Genomic DNA, 21,510 nt, shown 5'->3' on the forward strand with positions numbered 1-21,510 from the left:
AGATTTGACGAGATTTAATAACAACACTCGCGTGTTATTTAGGGTAATCAAGGGTACTCAGATAATGTATATTTAAAATATAATAGAAAGTTACTTCTAAAAGCACAAATAAATATCTTTTTGCTGAAAAGTGATTATCACTCAGAATTTAAATTACTTATCAATTCATTGTTCATTCTTTGTGTAACTGCATAATAATGACAGTTCCTGACACACAGTTGTTCATCAGTTTTTTTCTGGTTTGGTGCTCCGCAAGGATATGAAGATCAGTTTCCACATGTGGCACCCGTCGTGTTGCTCATTAACATTATGCTTCTTATATATTCTCAGTTGAATGCATGTCAATTTTTCTATAGATCATTTTTCGTAATTGATTCACTAACAAGATGCCACTAACAATGGATGAGAGCTTTTTATTTGTTATTTATTTGTTGAGCTCAATTGGATTATGCACATTTGACTCATATCTTATATTATATATGCAATGGTCGTTAATTGTCGGAATACAATAGTTTTGAAATCATCAATTTTAACATTTCAATTGACGTGTAATTTGATAGTTAGCATCGACATGTAATTCCAGTTTTTCGTAGAATCCCACTTGCTTGGTTATAACACTTTGAGAACTAGATTGTTTGAGAGTATATATGCCTTTCGCTTTGTGGTCACTTGTAAAGAGTTATCTGGAATATTTAACATTAATCACAGTAGTTTAGTACTAATCAATTGTCATAAGGGAGATTTCAATTTAACTGCTTCATGTTATAGACAATATGTATGGTTGGGTGTTTAAACGGGTGTCATATGTTGATCTGCTTACCTTTCCTGAGCACCTGAGATCATCCTCAGTTTTTGACGGAGTTCATGTTGCTATGTTGTGTCCTGTGTACTATTAATTGTCCTTTTTTTAAACCATGGTGTTGTCAGTTTACTTTCGTTCTATGAGTTTGAATGTTCCTCTGTTATCTTTTGCCGCTCTTTTTTTATCAGTCTGTTTTTATTTGCTAATATCTAAAAATAATTGAGACTATACATTGAATAATGAATATGATGACCAAAATGGCAAAATCAATGATAAAAATGCAGACACAATTAAGGATATATTAAATATAGATGTGATCTGATTGCCAATGAGACAACTCTCGATAAGAGACCAAATAACATAGACATAAAACAACTATAGGTATGCTTGTTTTGATGTATGGAAATGTAAACTTGAAATTAAAAACTTAGACCATTTCATTCTGCTATCAATGTTTTTTTTTTTAACCTCATGACAAACTGTTTCTCCGTAACCAAGGAATGAATCATTGTGTACCATGAATCATTAACGTTCCTACTACAACACTTCTTTATGTTCATAAACTATTCTCCTTGTGTTTTGTAATGTCTTTTAATAATGTCAATTTCTATCCAAGGGAAGCAACATTATATATCGAATTTCGTATCTAAGAATTGAAGTGATACATTTCACAAACATCTATTAAATGATATCTTTCAAATACAAATCCTCTTGATAGCATCTCCCTTCAGAGTAAGCTTATTTACGTGGAACTAACATAATTCCAAATTGATATAATCAGCTTACATACGCCGTCATATTTACTGTTTAACCTCAATGCAATTTATTAATCAACTACTAGATGTCTGGCAATTACAATATGTATGAACGTTTAAATGATTATACAGTTCATTTATACGAATCTGAGAGAAATATTTAAATGCATTCAGCATGTTCTTTAATTGCATTCGTTTTAAACAATTATTTTGATTCATTTATTTTCTACGTTAGTAATACAGGTGGTCAAACTGTAAACCTGTTCTGTTTTATTTATAGTATATGTACATAAATTATGCAACACCAGTTTACCTTTTTCCTTTTTTCATTGATTGGTCAAGAAGTCAAATTAACAAACCGAAACCTCTATTGATGATCGCATCAACACGAAAAGAAGAGATATTGAAAGTCCCTAAAACGTCATACTATTAGCATTCAGTGCGAATCCACATTTCCTAAAATCAACTCCTGAAATATTTATCAAAGATACCAGAATTATAATTTAATACGCCGGATGCGCGTTTCGTCTACATAAGACTCCTCAGCGATGCTCAGATCAAAATAGTTTCAAGCCAACAATACACATTAAATGTCCTAATCGGGAATGCAGCACAATCCGTAATATACAAAGTCAGTCTTATGCGTGTTTTTCTAGTACGGTTTCGAAGAATGCATCATCTTTTTCTTCTACGATGGCCTTAAGTTGTTTATTTCTGTGTCATTTTGTCTCTTGTGAAGAGAATATTAAAAGTCAGTCTTATAATATCCGATATGATCTATGAAAACCTTATCCCACGAAGGTCAACCAACTCGTGATGGCTTCCGTAAAATGTACGGCAAGTTATGTTCCAGTGAATATGAAAAAAGTCTAACGACTATTATCTGCCATTTGACGGTATACAGACAGCAATGAAAATGTTCGAGTTATATTGAAACCACTTTAAGATACGGAATGAATATTAACTAACATCTTTAGTATGCAGCCTTGCACTTGATGATTCGAGAAAGTGACCAGAAGTCAAATCCAGAAGAGCCCTTTTATTCCTACAATAATCACATTTCTATTTTGTGAACAAATTTCCGCTTCTTTTTTTTTTAGTATAAATAACATAACAAAACTTTCAAAGATTTTTTAAACATAATTTCAGAAGTTATTAAAAGTCAACATGTTTATGAAATACGAATACATTATTGAAAATATTAATGGTATTTATTATATCATGTATATGAAGCCTTGCTTTTTGTTCTGGATTAAAATCTATCTAATAAATAAATCTACAGTCTTTTGTTTGCTTGACTTCTAATTTGTCATACATAATACGGTTATCGGGTCTATTTAACTATTGTGAATATCTAAACGTTTATGTTGTTTGTACCTATTCAGCACTTTTTTTTTTTACTGAGAAACGACTTGTAATATGAGATTCATAAAAGCGATTGATAGGAGTGATATGTCCTAGGTGTTGAACTTTGACTAAACATTATCATAAAACCAACGAACATATTTAAAATGTACTGTTGTTGTCGAGGTTGTCAACGAAGTTGCCATTTTGATGAACATACATAGTTGGTGAAAGCCAATATTTGTTATATATTTGGGAACCGCAATTGAATTATGCGCAGTCAACTCATATCTTATTTTATATATACAATGTTCAATTGGCAATTATCGGAATATATGTAATTGACGTGCTATTTGATAGTTATCGTTGAACTGTATACTTTATGCATTGTTATGGTTGTTGTATAAAAGTGTCATTCATTCATGACAGTCCACTGTAGGGAATTGACATATGGGAATGATGATAGGAAATTAGAAAGATGAAGACACTTCGTAAGTGACGTGTGTACAATGGAGTTGTTTCTTATTCATATCTTTGAATGACAAACAAGATTTACGACAAATTGAAAATTTGTTACATTTTAGATAAACAGAACACATTTATTCGCATGAAATCTAATATTCCAAATGAAAAATAGAGCCAGCTGTTATTAAATTACTTGAAATATGTATTGTGAATTTTAGAACGGATTTTGTTTAAAGTTAATGTTATCCCATTGTATATTGTTTATTATGTGGAGTACAAAAACAAGGCAACCATTTCAAAGAAACGTGTATGTATAAGTGCTTCTTGTATGCTATTTAAAATATTGTATGAACTTGATTTAAATTCATTTTCATACAATTTCATTGCGTAAACGAGGTAAATAGTTCATATGCCTTGAATAATTACCATACAGTGGTTTCACTTAAACTACACGTATAATAACATAGTCGTCACAAATATATGAATTTGTATTGATGACTGAAGAACAAGATAACGTCATAGGTACACGACATTAAATAAAATAATACCACGTTACGGTAACATATTAATTATTGCGTTATTTTCAACAATAGAATAGCCCCTTTGTACTCTATTAGATAAATTTGATAAATTTATATTTGACAACTGTCATAATATTCTAAGTAAAACTTTGTTATACTTACTTTAAAAGTGTATCAATCTATTCTCAATTTTATCATCATGTAGATCGCCAAAAAAAAAAATGCGAAAGCTGGATATAGTAATTTTCTTTCAAAAAAGATAATTGAATTTTTTCACTCTATACATAATTCCCAGGAGTAATATAATTGAACCTTAAAATTGGATCAGTTGAACTTAATTACATAATCATACTTGAAAGTGCTGTTGAAACAAGCTGGATAATTTAAAGTCGACGTGAATGATGTAGATATTGACTTCATGGGTTATCTAAACAAGCAATTTAGAGTATAATTTACGTAACTGTTTTAGGGCAAATTCAATTGATTAATTCTCAAGCCCTCTTGGTGACATTTGAAATGCAGTCTGATTATATGGTATTATAGTGCCATGTTAAAAGTATGATCACAACGTACTTTACAAAATTATGTTTCCATCAGATGCATTCTTCGGTTTACTTTTCCAGGTATAGCAAAGTCAGTTATCAAATTGGATACAATTTGGGAAATTAACAAGGTGCTAACATCTTACAAAACCTTTTTGCATGAAGTAATAGTATTACGAAAGACTTAGGATCAATATGTTGACATTAGTAATGGTAAATGCAAATGGTTCAACGTTTGCTTGAGCGAAGAACTTGAAATGATCTGACGTGGAAATTATATTCCGATTATTGCAAACATAACAGAAAGTATCTTTAAAGCAAAAACATAAAAACTATGATTTTGAACAATGCCAACAATAGCATTATTTATGAGAATACAATAATCTTATCAATTAGTTAAGGTTAATCTTTTGAAGCATGCACCTAACACCTTCATTGACTATAATTTCATTTATAGTATGAAATAGTATCGGACAAACAAGGGTGAATTGCATCGAAGGAAAATGTTGATGCAGTTGCAGTCTTATTTACGAAAAAGGATCAACTATAGACAATTCGTATCAATGGAGAAATGTCAATGGCATAACAGCCCCTGGTACTGTTCGCAACGGACGGACACTTTGAAAAATATGCCAAACAATATGTTAGCACTAGATTAGGTCAAACCTTAATCACATAAATGTAGCCCAATGTTACACCTAATTAATTTGACATGTTGATTAAAAGAAAAGGAAATTCTAAAATAATATTGAGTGCAGCATAACGTAAATTGTTGTATTGCTTTTTCACATGTAGGATGTTTAGTTGAGACAAATCAGATGAAAAATATTTACACTACAGTACAATATTCATCGTCGTTTTCAGTGTTGTTGTTTCCGAACACACCAGAAACCATCATTTATAAATAGTGTATACCCTATGTAAACGCTAAATAGTAACGCATAGTATCTCTAAACAGTTCTAAACATTATAGGATTCTTGTATTCACTAACTTTCATTAATGCTGAAGCATTTTGTCTACTTTTGATTAGTTGGCGCAATTTGATACATTTACGACATTGGACTTTGACGAGATTAGACAACACCAAACACGTGTTTTAAAAAGTGATTCAGCGTACACAGATAATGCATATTTAACCTGAGAGAGTTACTACTAAAAACAAACATAACGTAATATTCATGATATTTTGTGAAAAGTGATTTTCAATAAAAGTTGAAAATACCTTATTAATTCATTGTTCATTCTTTGTGTAACCATGGTCACTGTTTAATGATGACAGTTCCAAAAAAGAAATTGTTCACCAGGATTTTTCAATTTTGGTAGATTAGATTGTTAATATAAATTAGATCAATTGAACATGATTTTGCGTGCTACTTGTTCCAATATAGTAGTATAGAAAACAGAAATACATATTCTCACTATTACTTTTTTTTAACCACAATTCTAATACTTACCAAGAAATTGTGGTATTCACAATTGATAATCAGACTGAATCTTCATATTATATTGTTTTGCTCTTTTATTCATTCACCTTCATTTAGATGATGTATTTTTCATAGAAAAAAAACCCCACTCTATCGATGTTCTTACTCGAGACAGTCATTTTTTAAGCAAAAAGCTAAACATTCTTCAACAAAGATTTCAAATCATTTGCTGGCAACCCTAAGTTTTCCTACTGATTGAACTCAAATGTCCAAAAAATGTGTTACTGTTTTTTTTGCTGTCAACAGTCATGTGGATTTTAATGTGAATCTAATAGCGAAATCGAAGGAACGAAAGAGGAGTTTAGGTCGTACGTAATTTTTGCTTAATGAAAAACTTGAAAATGACTAATTGTGCAAGGAAAGTTTAAATCTGCTTACAATATATTTATAGACTTCAATTATGGATGTAACATGTCTTCTTATTGGCTGTATAAAAAAACCAGATCATGGACATAATTTTGTCGTGTGACCGTGACATCATCATCAACGTCTTTTCGTGATTTACTCTTCAAATATGGAATAAGGAATTGAGTTATAAGGAATTATTGTAATATTTATTTCCGTCTATTCGAAATAACATAACACATGTGGTCCCCTTCTCGCGTTATTCAGTGTGCACAACAATGTTTATGTTATTCCTTCATAAACAAAAAAACTTAAATAAATGTCTGTTTATGCTGTGCACCTGTATACATTTTGAATGTTTTTTTTTTATATAATAAATTAAAAATCAAAACAAATATTAGAGAACCTTTACTTGAAAAGAAAAACAGCAATTTAAATAAGGAAGGTCGTCAAACTTTTGAATCAGAACAATAACCTTTAAATTTGATGAAATCTTATTTCGTAATATCAAAAACTTTAGCATACAGTGTTAAGTGTACCTTAATAACCTACATACAAGCCCTGGTAACATAAATTCAGTATCAAAGCAAACTTCTGAGTTTCAAATTTAATTCTCATGAACGGTATTTGATATGGACATTCATACAAGTTATTGTAGACAAATATATTATTAAGGAAATATTTAAAAAAATAATTGGTACTTCTTTTGTTGTCCAGGAGCTAAACGTATCGACATTCTGATGTATATTGTTTTATAACACGATATAATAAGGTAAATCACGCGGAGATGATTATAATGTCTTCCAGAACAACATGTTCATAACCCTTTTAGGCGTAATCTCATTTTAGTATAAGAACTTATAATACGGCGACAAGTAAGGTAAATTTGAAAATTTAATGGACCGAAATACCTCATGGCTAATTTTGGTCTTATTTTGTAGATACATATAATATCTGTTGATTAAGGCATGTCGTAGAGTGCCAAAGTGGTGCAGATTTATGAAAACTGCGGTCAAAGGTCAAAAGGGGGGATTTTTAAAAATTGCAAATTTTAGACATTTTGGACAATTTCTCGGTAGTCTCTCATGTTAACTGAGATTTTTTTTCGATGGAAGCCTGCGCTAAGAATGCTCCACAAATACAGCTAGTCATATTTATGTCTGAATACCAGATATTAGTGATACGTACCCTCGCTTGCAACATGTACGAAAATGAAACAAATATCTTTATTTACCATGTTTACGGAAATTATCGAAAAAAAATGTTCATAATTAAGATTTAGCTATGCAATAGTATATGGCCCCATATAAAGATATTTTTGGGAAAGTTTTGTTAAAATGCCATAAAGAACAGAAGAGAAATAAGAACTGTAAAGTTTACACTCTGTCCATAGTGTTATGGAAAAAAATGATGAAATTCTTTTCTGATTATTTAAACTTAAAAGGATGTAAGAACTATGAACATGAGTCCTCATGTTCATGTAACTATAGTGAATGAAGTTTTTTTTTTAATAAATAAATCGGTACTAGACCAATTGCACATTGAGAAGATGTGTCCCCCCTTTTTATTTTATATAAAACAACAACAGACAAGGTTGTCGTTTGTTGATGTGGTTCATAAATGTTTCTCGTTTCTAGTTTTTATAAAGAGTATACCATTGCATTGGTTTAACACTAGTCAATTTTTGGAGCCCTTAATTACTATTCGGTGCTAGCCAAGGCTACATTTGAAGACCGTACTTTGACCTTTAATGGTTAAATGGCCTTGATGTCTCATTGGAACTCATACCATATCTTCTAATATCTATAAACAATGGAATATATAGCAGACTTGAAAGCCCGATGTATATGTAAATAAAGATTCACATGGATATTACGCTTCAAAAGTTGCGGTCAATGTATAATTATAATACACTATCACTAGACATCAATATGCACATTAATTTGAAAAGGTAACGGAATACTAGAAAAAAAGGATGTCATTGTATGGCGCCGACAATGCTCATGAGTGTATTCAGATCACCATGTACTGATTGACCATTGCTTCGGGGATCATTTGATCCGCGGTGAAGTGATTTTTACTGCAAAATTTGTGTCAATATAAGAACCAGCTAGAATGACAAATTTTGATACATGTATGTTTTTCCCGACCCCTTGTTATTGTCTTCTTTTGCCAATTTAGATTGTTGAAGACGGATCATGTAAGAGCGCCGCGAGTTTCTGTTGGTGTGCTAGACATCCTTTTAAAAAGTTACATATGTCGTGAGTAGGTAAAAACTGTCTTGTGGCTTTGGTTGAAGAAACGTCTCCAGTCTAAAATCACAATTCATCTTGTTTGATTCAAGGGATAAGACCTTATTAGAAATAAAACATAACTGTCATGATTTTAACATGATGCAACCCCTGAAATTACTTTTCAATACCTGTTCATTGGCAAAAAGAGGCGGCAGAATAATTCTTATATCTGCCACTTTAGTCACTCACAAATCCTGCTGGAAATATTTCGTCATGTTCTTCCAAATCAAAATCATTGTAGTGTGATAGTGGATAGTTACAGTGTACCTACAAATCTTATCAACCCATGTTTTTTTTTGCAGGTGCACAAAGAAATTTCTTACAATCCCTTATTGATCTGCATTCAATGACTTGAAGAACAATTCGAATCTACCACCATTTGAAATAAACCTTATTGTCTCTTTGACGCCTTTAATAGCTGACTATGTGGTATGGGATTTGCTCATTGTTGAAGGTCATGCGGTAACCTATAGTTGTAAATATCTGTGTCATTTTGGTCTCTTGTGAAGAGTTATTCTATTGGCAATCATACCCCATCTTCTTTTTATATACACCAATATCCGATGTAAGGGGAGGGGTGGGCTCCTGCTGACATGTTTAACCTCGCCACATTCTGTATGGGGCTTTCCCAAGTCAGGAGCCTGTTATTCAGTGGTTATCATTTGTTGCCGGCACATTTTTGTTGTTCGTTTATTATTTTGTACATTAATTAGGCCGGCTTTGTTTTTTTCGTTTGAATTGTTTTATATTTGTCAATTCGGGCCTTTTCATTGCCGACTATGCGGTAAGGGTTTTGCTTATTGTTGAAGGCCGTACGGTGACCTATAGTTGTAAATTTATGTGTAATTTTTTGTCTTTTGTGGAGATTTGTCGAATTTGCAATCATACCAAAATTATTTTTTTTTATGGTTTTAAAGCAGTCATTGGCCCAATATCAATAACTGTTGTACCATTTTACATAAAGACTTTTTACAATACCAATACCATCTTTTTGATCAGGGGTGTACTGGTTCTTCATAAAGGAATATCACACACTCAGCCTAAGTATACATTTCCGTTCAGTATCAAATGAGAGTGCATTGTAATCATTATCCATTTGAAAAAAATTGTCATCTACTAACCAGGCAAAATATTTACCAGAGAGGTTGGAATTCATTGTAAATCTCGAACAATCATAAACAGCTTTTCACATTTTTTTTCCACAAAATGCAATATCTGTAAATAAATGTCAATGGCACAAACTATAAGACAACGAACATGTTTTTTTCTTTCTTTCGCTAACAGATCATCCTGTAGACTTAATGAATGAAGACATGCTGCACTGTAGTATTTAAAAAGCAACATCATGTCCCGATTAATTTAAAAAATCAGAAGCAAATGATTTCTAATTTCATCAAATAGTTAACAATGCATGCTGAATGTTGAAGCGGCTTGTCCTTGAAGTTATTTATGACGATAAACTCACCACTAGATGGCCTGCCTGCTAATTTGCGTCATTTAAAACACGCTCAAATGACTCAACATACCTTAATTGCTTAGCTTGTTGTATGACTTTTGTCTCCAGAATAGACATTTTATACCAGTCATTGTAATGCCATGAAGCGTGTTTTAACGAAAGTTGATTCATCGTTACACGCATGTTTTTTCTCTCTCATTAATTCAAATGGTTGATCATGTTTTCTTCTTGGACATGTAAAGGCTTAATAACATGATCTAAGCTACTTTACTCGTTCTTAATAAGGGGGTCTCATTTAGGGGTTCTGATCCCGGATCCCTACTGTTTTGTCAGATTCCTGTAAGCAATTTTTTTTTTTGTAAATTCCCGTGTCCCGCTAGACTTTCCCGTTTTCACGGCACAATAATTTGACTTTCACGTGTCACGCTAACTTAAAATCGGCAATCCCGCGTCACGCTTAGACCCCAATGAGACCCACTATTGCATGGAATAATTTTCCGGAATTTTTCGGATGTGTTCCATTGTGGTTTCAAATTAGTATTTTCGAAAAACAAGAATAAAAGCACTTCAAAAGTTATTAGAATTTTCTGAAACCTTAGCATCTGTACTTATTCAAGCACGTCGACACAACTATTGATACAAATATATATTTTTTTTATAAAACTTAAGAAAATGCATATTAAATTCATTGCTTTTCATATGATAGGGGTAAATACGAAAGGGGAACGTTACATGAATCATTGAGGTGAAAATTGAGTAGTTATACTGCTATGTGATGAGTTTTATAAAAATGCTCGTAAAAGTTGAATTTTATGTTCTATCAAACTTTTATATATCAAAACTTCTTGAGTATTTGTTGTTCCACTATATTTTGTGAAAATTTACTATTGGTGATATATATAAGAAATGTAATAGACTTTGATAGACGGTAAGATTGACAAAAATGTAACATACATTTGAAAATCGTCCAATTCACTCAATTTATATGTTCATATGATATTAAAGTTTGATGTCAAATAAAAGCTGATAACTCACTCTTTCATCTGATACCAAATTTGTTTATGATATCTTCATTCGGGAATTTATTATAAGCGTTCTCGTGTTTGAAAATGAAAAAGAAAAAAAATCAGAAAATCTCACTTTTACACGATTTTACAAAAAACTGCACCGTGGGAAAACTCTACGACAGGGCTAAAATGAACGTATAATGTTTACTCTATCTTCATGTGAATTTTCAGCCGTGAGGTATTTCGGTCCATTAAACTCCTTAACTAAGCGACTTTTCCCGATTTGTCACTCCACTATTAATGAGCATTTATCAAACATATAAGAAGTGTCAGCTTAGCGTTTAAGTAAGGTTGTCTACCTCAAATTTCTCCATTTATATTGATATGTATATATCTCTCAGGTGTAATTGTTCGTCTAATAATTGTTTTAACTATATTATGTCTATGTGAGAATAAGGTAAATCAACTGATTCGTGATCAGAAGCAGCTTAGCATGATAAGTTTGTTCAAAGACTATTCTTCTGGTTACAATATATGTCTTTTAATAAGGTCGATTACAATCCAAGGGAATCAACATTTTATATTACATTTCAAATCCAAGAATTGAAGCAAATTGAAGCGATACACTAGACTCATATCTATTAAATGAAATATTTAACATATATAATTCCCATTGATAGAATCTTCCTTGAGAGTACGCTTACTTTTTTAAAACTAACTGAAGTCCAATTTGATAAAATCAGCTTATGGACGGACGCCTTCACTTTTATGATTAACCTTCAATATAATTATTAAAAAAACACTGTGGGCGATATTTTTTCCAAAATTTTATTTTGCTCACTTGGTAGATCAAATACTTCAAAGTACATTCTTTGTGTTCTATATGATAGCAGCCTGACAAGTGTCAATCATAAAATAATGAGTTTCATACATGACGATATTGTCGTAAAATTGAAATTGTTTAGCATGTAATGCACATGTGAGGCTTTGTTTCGCGCTTTTATCTCATGTGGGAAGTTACCGATATACAATTAAACTATTTTGATTATATTTGAAAGTTCAGTTCGATTTTATGTAATGAAGGCTAAGTATTCATAGGAGCGGTATAGAATGAAATGATCTTAATGTGTCGATTCATATATTGTTTTAAAAGTACATTGTGATATGCTGATAGCTGCAAGATGTTTGACAAGTATATCATATATAGACAGTGAAATGGTTATAGAGTTTATTCATACGGAAGTGTCATAAATATGTTGGTTTATTCATTTTTCTATGTTGTGTGTTGTGTACTCTTATTTGTCTGTTTTTTTTTTTCATTTTTAGCCATGACCTTGTCACTTTATTTTCGATCGACGAGTTTGACTATCCCTCTGGTATCGTTCGCCCCTCCTCCATTACAGACGTAATAACCAACTATTTCAATTCGTCGACTTTCTATGTTTCAAATTCCCAGTTTTAATTTGTTAACCTATTATGTTGCATTTATCAGCCATAGTTTACCGATTTTCGTTTTTCATGAATTGACCAAAACAAAAAGTTGACAAACAGAAACTTCCATACAATCGCATAAACACTAGAGGGAGGGATACTAAGTGTATCAGTTAAGGCAACAGTAGTATAACACTGTTCAAAATTCATAAATCGATAGAGAAAAAACTTATCCGGGTTACAAACTAAAACTGAGGGAGACTTATCAAATATAAGAGAAAAACGACACAACAGAAACACAACACCAAAATGGAACACACACAGAAACGAATTATAATGTAACAGTTGCCATTTTCCTGACTTGGTACAGGGCATTTTATGAAAAAAAAATGGTGGGTTGAACCTGATTTTGTGGCATACATTGTACCAAACCTACTCAATATAGTCATAATATATCAGCATCAACAGTAAATGAGAATCCGCATTAGTCAAACTAATGTCACAGTCGGGAATGCGACAAAGTCAGTAAAATAAAAAGTCAGTGTTCTGCATTTTCAACACATACCACTTTTGAATGGATATACACACATACTGGATTTTTCAACCAATACATGATGGGTAAACGTTTCGTTTGGTTGTTACGTTATACAATAAATGAGTACAATAAATAGTTGACCAGAAGTGGTGCACAATTAGCACTACTTTGAAAACAAGCTTTTCGGTGGAATAACACATGTGATGTGGTGCGATTGCAACTCCAATAAATATTCACCAACGTTCAAATAAAGTGGATATGAGCAATTATATGCAACAGTATGATCTTCAACAATGGAAAATCATACTATATTAACAAATCCCCGACACTAAAATTATGAAACACTTCCCTTGCAAAACTAAACCGGCAAAATTCATAACAAAACAATTATCGACAAAGCAATAGGATAGACTTTATACGACAATGTGATCGTTGTGGTATATGCAAATCTGTATTCAACGTGAAACACTTTGGACTTTACATTTGATTGGTTAACTTCCAATGCTGGTTATTTTCTTGTATTCAATGAAATGTTAGGTGAACTTCACTATTTACCATAGTACTAGACAGGATAAAACTGTACTTTTCTTTATTTGAAACAAAGATACATTCTGCACATTTTTTTTAAAAGTGCAAATTTAGCTAAGACTAAAGATGAACACCAATGGTGGTATTTACCTTATTACACTGTTTTATATACCAATGTGTTACATATGTTATATAATATATACAGAAGCTTAAAAAGGTAGACATCAATGTCACACACAACACTTGAACACATATGGTGTCTTCATTATCTTTACTCACTTTTGATTACTTAAATACTTTCAATATAAACGTTTTTACCTTTACATTTTGTTTCTTATTTTTTTCAGTTAAATGAATATTATCCATTTTTTTAAAGATTATTTTGTCTTCAAATTTGTAATGGATCATTGTTCATAAAATAGTATTAACAAAAATACCGAACTCCAAAGTAAATTTAATCAAAATAGAATGTCCGTAATTCTGACATACTGAATTGAATATTGGTTATGCTGTTTTAACTGTTCCATGTTCCTATTTAATGGCTGCGTTGACATATTTTATTCTTGAATAACATGACACTGACATTTAGTGAAAGGCTCTGTTCGTTTGATTTGTTATATATTGGTAAAGCTCAATTGGATAACGTACATTCAACTCATTTCTTATATTATATATACAATGTTCAATCGTCAATTGTCATGATACAATAGTTTTGATTTTATCAAATTAAACAGTTTAATTGACGTGTCATTTGATAGTTATAGTTGGACTGTATAATTATTTTTTTTCATGGAACAGTGTCATTCATTCATGACAGTCCATTGTACGGAATTGACACATGGAACTGATGATCGGAAATTAGAAACATGAAAACAGTTCGTAAGTGACGTATGAACAATGAAGCTGTTTCTTATTCAAATCTTTGAAAGGATTTTCTGTGACAAAGAAGAATTACTTCAAATGGATATTTGTTTCATTGAGAATAAACAGAACACTTTTCTTTCGAAATGAGATCCATTAATTACAATGAAGAATAAAGTCATGGTCATTCGATTGCATATAATCTGTAATATAATTTGTATAATAGATTGGGTTTTTTAAGTTGATGATATCATTTTTGCATATATGTTTAGTATGGGGAGATAAGTAAATTTTAAAATAAAAAAATCATCATATAAAAAATGCATGTACTAAATCTTGTTTACTACGATAGCCTCATATTATATTTCTTCCAAACAAAGATAATTAATTATTTTGTCACTCTATTTAAAGTTCATGTGGACAATGTCTTAAGGTTACACTTCTTAGATATATATAATGCATATTACCATAGGAACTGCATTCACGGCTTAAACTCTGCAACTTTCAATCAGAAGTTTTATAAAATTCAAACCTATAGGTTGCACTTTGTAAATTCAGCTGTTTCTCAAAACACGCCTCTTTTTGTATAATAGATTGGGTTTTTTAAGTTGATGATATCATTTTTGCATATATGTTTAGTATGGGGAGATAAGTAAATTTTAAAATAAAAAAATCATCATATAAAAAATGCATGTACTAAATCTTGTTTACTACGATAGCCTCATATTATATTTCTTCCAAACAAAGATAATTAATTATTTTGTCACTCTATGATAACAACAACTCTGCAACTCTGCAACTTTCAATCAGAAGTTTTATAAAATTCAAACCTATAGGTTGCACTTTGTAAATTCAGCTGTTTCTCAAAACACGCCTCTTTTTGTATAATAGATTGGGTTTTTTAAGTTGATGATATCATTTTTGCATATATGTTTAGTATGGGGAGATAAGTAAATTTTAAAATAAAAAAATCTTTCAATCAGAAGTTTTATAAAATTCAAACCTATAGGTTGCACTTTGTAAATTCAGCTGTTTCTCAAAACACGCCTCTTTTTGTATAATAGATTGGGTTTTTTAAGTTGATGATATCATTTTTGCATATATGTTTAGTATGGGGAGATAAGTAAATTTTAAAATAAAAAAATCATCATATAAAAAATGCATGTACTAAATCTTGTTTACTACGATAGCCTCATATTATATTTCTTCCAAACAAAGATAATTAATTATTTTGTCACTCTATTTAAAGTTCATGTGGACAATGTCTTAAGGTTACACTTCTTAGATATATATAATGCATATTACCATAGGAACTGCATTCACGGCTTAAACTCTGCAACTTTCAATCAGAAGTTTTATAAAATTCAAACCTATAGGTTGCACTTTGTAAATTCAGCTGTTTCTCAAAACACGCCTCTTTTGGGGAGTAATAGAATATTCATAGAAAATTAATTTAGTTTACATACTGGTTCCCAGTTATGCTCTCTGTGTTCCATATCGCAGAGACAGAACTTGGGAATGTTACCAGTAAATAAACACGTGCATATTGTTTACATTGAAATCTGTGGTAGGGTAGTTAAGAAAATTAGTGTAAGTTTAAACTCTGAGAAGTTCAGGGTCTATAAACGTTGAAAATATGCCGCACAGCCCTATATTTTGACCTTGAAAAAAATTGTGGTGCATATGAACTTTCAATTCTAGGAGAAGATTTTTTTCAAAACTTCATAGTAAAAGTGGTACAGTTTTAGCCGTAAAAGGAGTTCCTATGGGAAATTGCATTGTCAATATTTACAGAAATGCAACCTATATAGGGTGAAAAAGGGGAACATTCAGAATTAAACCAAATTTGCTTTATTTCATAGATTTTAAAGAAATTAACTCCAATAAGAAGTTTTATAAATATATAATGAAGATTGATAGAATCCTGGGCCTTAAATATGATGACTCAGCATAAATTCACAGTTTACAGTATGCATAGTTTACTTAAAGTCCTTGATACAAAATTAAATCATAATATTTGCATATTTGTAATTAAATTGTTAAGAAGTGCTTATATTTACTCTTCGCAGTCATTGAAACTCATAGATCCTTCCTGAATATTATTTATGGGGTATGTGTGTCCTTTCGATAACCCAAAAGTAAGCCGCAACACATAAATCTGCATTTTTGTCACCACGGCATAATAAATACAAGCTAGAAAAACAAAAATATCTCAAGAAAACTTACAATAGTATGTTCTATCCTGAATGTGTACTAAATATTCCAAATTGCTAGAAACAGCAGAATGATTTAAGAAATTTGAAGCCCCAGGGGCAAAAAACATAGAAAATTGCCTACCCCCTGGGTCATAAAACAAATAATTTAACTTGTAAATGCTATGATTTTATGATTTTAAAGTTCTTGATATAGAAAACAATAACTATGCTTGGAAGTTATGTAAAAATCAAATGTAAGCAGTCATCTATACAACATTTTAAGTGAATTTATATCTCAGACTGGTATCTGCATACATACAACTATTGCAAATATGGCTTTGTTTGAACACTTCTATTATATATAGTAGCTAAATTGTGTCAGATATATGGTTACATATGATACTGTTGTGACAAGAATTCTAAATTAACCATTTGAGGCAGAAAATGTGTTCTTTAATTGACAAATAGGCATACAGTAAGATGTGGACTGGAGATAGAGGTTGGATTGGATACTTTATATAATCTTGAATGTTGTAATGATTGATTGCTAAACATTACATTTCTGATATTCTGATATGATTTCAATATGTTATCAAAACAGTTTTTAACAGGTTCTAGGCATTTTTTATCAGAAAATATGCAAATAGGGTAAGCTGGTAATAATTACAGTCTTGTTTTCAAATTCTTTAAAAAATTGAAACAGGGGAGGGGGTATAAAATGTATAGTAAAGAAAAACTTAGAGTATACACAGTTATTTCTTTAAGACTTTAATTCTGATAAATGAGTATTAATGTGAGAAAAACTGATTTTAGAGAGTTTTCTATTTGAATAAATGTCTGTATAGGTTGCACTTTGTAAATACAGCTGTTTCTCAAAACACGCCTCTTTTGGGGAGTAATAGAATATTCATAGAAAATTAATTTTGTTTACATACTGGTTCCCAGTTATGCTCTCTGTGTTCCATATCGCAGAGACATAACTTGGGAATGTTACCAGTAAATAAACACGTGCATATTGTTTACATTGAAATCTGTGGTAACCTTTCATTCGAGGTAGGGGTAGTTAAGAAAATTAGTGTAAGTTTAAACTCTGAGAAGTTCAGGGTCTATAAACGTTGAAAATATGCCGCACAGCCCTATATTTTGACCTTTGAAAAAAATTGTGGTGCATATGAACTTTCAATTCTAGGAGAAGATTTTTTTCAAAACTTCATAGTAAAAGTGGTACAGTTTTAGCCGTAAAAGGAGTTCCTATGGGAAATTGCATTGTCAATATTTACAGAAATGCAACCTATAATGCAAAATTGATAGACACTACTATTTTATTCAAAGGTGAAAACATAAGACTTTTTTTACATTCATATGCAGTGAACTTCTTAACCTATCGTTTTTACTACCCCTTCAATCACTTACGAGCTTCCTCAGAATTCACAGTTCGTCCAGTCATATGTATATATACTGGAAACATATTTGAATTGTATAGGTCTGTTTTATGTCATGGTTTGAGTTAAAAATACGTTTATTGATGATTGTACCTGAATAAGAATGATTTTAGTGGACCGAATCAGTTATTTTATTGAAATGGTTGACCTTGTGTATCGAAAAAGACTTGATATTGTATATCTTTGAAAAAAAGATAATTGATTGTTTTGTTACTATATACAGAATTCTCGAGAGTGCAATAGTTGAACCTTGGAATTGGATCTGTTGAACTTAATTACATAATTACACTTGAATGTGCTGTTCAAACAAGCTGGATAATTTTAAAGCGACGTGAATGATGTCGATATTGACTGCATGGGTTTTCCAAACAATCCATTAAGAGTAATTAACCAAAATGTTACAGGGTAAATTATATTAAATAATTCTCAAGCCCTCTTGGTGACATATTTTAAAAATGCAGTCTGATGATATGGTATTCTAGTGTCATGTTAAAAGTATGATGACACGTACTTTACATAATTATTTTTCCATCAGATGCACTCTTCTGTTTACTTTTCCATTTACAGCAAAGTCAATAACTAAATAAGATACAATTTGGAACATTAACATGATTAACAAGGTGCTAAAATGTTACAAAACCTTTTCACACGAAATAATAGTGTTACGAAAGACTTAGGATCAATATGTTGACAATAGTAATGGCGTTGTCAGCTTATGTTCGATTTTTGAGTTTGATTGTCCTTCTGGTATATTTGACTCATCTTCTAGGGCTTCATTCCTGAATCATACACCTAACGCTTCAGCCAAAACAATGAGGTCAATTGTAACTAAGGAAAACATGTTTGCAGTTACAGTTTTATTTATAAACAAGGTACATTTCACTTAAAATTTGTAGACTATAAGTATCAATTGAGAAATGTTAATGGCATAATAACCTCTGATACTGTGGGAGATGGCCGGACATTTTGAACAAATAGCAAAAAAATGTGGTAGCACTGGATGAAATCGAACCTCGATGATAAAACTAAGGCCAATGTTACAACTACAACACGTATTTGACATATTGATTTTAAAAAGAAAAAATCTGAAAATAACACCGAGTGCAGCGAAAATAAAATTGTTTGTCTGGATTTTTCAAATTAAGTTTAGACACAAAAATATATAAGAACTATCTACGTAAACTGCAGGACAATATTGATCGTCGTCTTCTGTATTGTTGTTGCCAAAACAACCAGAAACCGTAATTTCTAAATATTTATGCCCAATGTAAACGTTAAAAAGAAACTCAAATAATCGCTATACCGTGCTATACATTGTACGATTATTGTCTTTACTGAATTTCATTTATCCTCAAGCATGTTTACTTGTGAGTAGTCACTGCAATTTGATACACTAACGACCTTGATATCTGATGATAATTGACAACAGCACGCACGTGTTTTAAATGGTGTGTGAGCGAACAGATGTATATTTTACCTAATAAAATTAACGGTACCAATTTTCTTGCACCAGATGCGCATTTCGACAAAACATGTCTCTTCAGTGATGCTCGTGACCAAAATATTTGAAATCCAAAGCTTATATAAAAGATGAAGAGCTATAATCCAAAAGGTCCAAAAAGTATAGCCAAATTCGCGAAAGGAATCAGAGCTTTGCATGAGGGAGATACATTCCTTAAGAGTGTACCTACATTTTTTTGGTAAAAAGTGTTCTTTTACCCAAAATTGAAAATTACTTATAAATGCATTGTTTAAAAAATTGTGTAAAAGTGGGGCGAACGATATCAGAGGGTCAGTCAAATTCACAGATACAAAATAAACTGACAAAGTCATGGCTTGAAAATAAAATATGTGTACACAAGACACAACATAGAAAACTAAAAACTCAGCAACACGAACCCCACACAAAAATTGGTGATTGTAATTGGATAATGCTGACAGTTCTAGATACAACTTAAAGAATCACTATATGTTTGAGGAAAGTATGATTCGGTTTAAGATGTATTTATATAAATGTCTTTGTAGGGTGTGCACTTGTTTACATTTTGTTTGTTTTTATGTAATGAATTAAAACATTTTAGAAATTTCAAAGAACCTTTAGTCGCAAAGAAAGACAGCATTTTTAACCGAGGAAGGTCGTCAAACTAAGCAAAGAAACTCTTTTGAATGAGGACGATACACCTAAAATTATAGAAGTTTTTATTTCTTGTTTTAAAACAACACATTTTTGAGGACATATATTATGATAATATCACAAACCAAGACGTACAGTGGTATTTGTGATCTTAATGACATACAAATAAGCCCTGGTAGCAAACATGCAATGTTAAATCAAACTTCTAAGATTAAAAAGATGATTTTCATAAACGATAATTCACTTGGACATTCATACAAGTTATTGTAGACAATAACATTATTAGGAAAAATTTATATACATCATTTGTATTTCATTTCTTGACCTGGAGCTGCATATTTTGGTATTCTTATGTGTATTGTTTTATAACACGATTTGATCTGGTGAATCACGCGGAAATGAATATAATGTCTTCCAAAACACGTGTCCATAACACTGCTTGGCGTTATCCTATTTTAGTATATAAGCTTTAAACAAACATAGAAGATAAGAATATCAGCTTTGCGTTTATATTCACATTTCTCAATTTATATATGTCAGTTGTACTGGTTCGTTTAATATATGTTTAACTATATCATGTATGTGTAAGGATAAAGTAAATTAACTGATTTGTGATTAGGAACAGATTTATATAGGAGCGGGACATATATACCTAATAACAGAAAAAATTGAATGAAATGATAGAAATGGTAAACCCGTATTATGTGGCAGTTATTATCAAATAGTTTGTTTCTATGTATGATAAATTTCCGTTAAGTTTTGTTGCACTTCAGTGTTTCTGTTGTTCCTTTGTTTTCCTATTATAGGTGATGTGTGTCCCTTCTTTTTTAGCTTGTAACTCGAATTTATTTTCTCTCTAACAATTTATGGCTTTTGGAAAATGGTGTACTACAGTTGTCTTTTATTCAATAGTCGAGTTGCAATACTTTAACAGCTTTATCAACATATATCTAAATAAATACATATTGAAATAAGAGAAATCAAGAGAAAAATAACCTCATGCATGAACTATAACCATAATTACTCACAATTTAATTTGAGAAATACAAGTCTGGCTTACAAATCTCTACACCTTGTTATCTATTTGGATTATACTGATACTGTACGTAAATAGATGTTGTCCTATTGTCAACACATATACCATGTTAATGTACAACACGGCAACTGCTACGCCCAAAACACAATGCAATTGATTAACAGTATTATTGCCTAAATAGAACGAATTAGAAAACTCTTCAAAAAGAGTCATTCGGTAGACTGTAAGAGAAAATATATTTCATACGTAGAAAATGATATAAGGAGGACACGACTATGACTCAAAGATATACCACATGGCTAATATATTCATGGCGAATCTAATTTTACCAA

The sequence above is a fragment of the Mytilus edulis genome, chromosome 7 (genome assembly GCF_963676685.1).
Source record: "Mytilus edulis chromosome 7, xbMytEdul2.2, whole genome shotgun sequence".
Classification (NCBI taxonomy): Eukaryota; Metazoa; Mollusca; class Bivalvia; order Mytilida; family Mytilidae; genus Mytilus; species Mytilus edulis.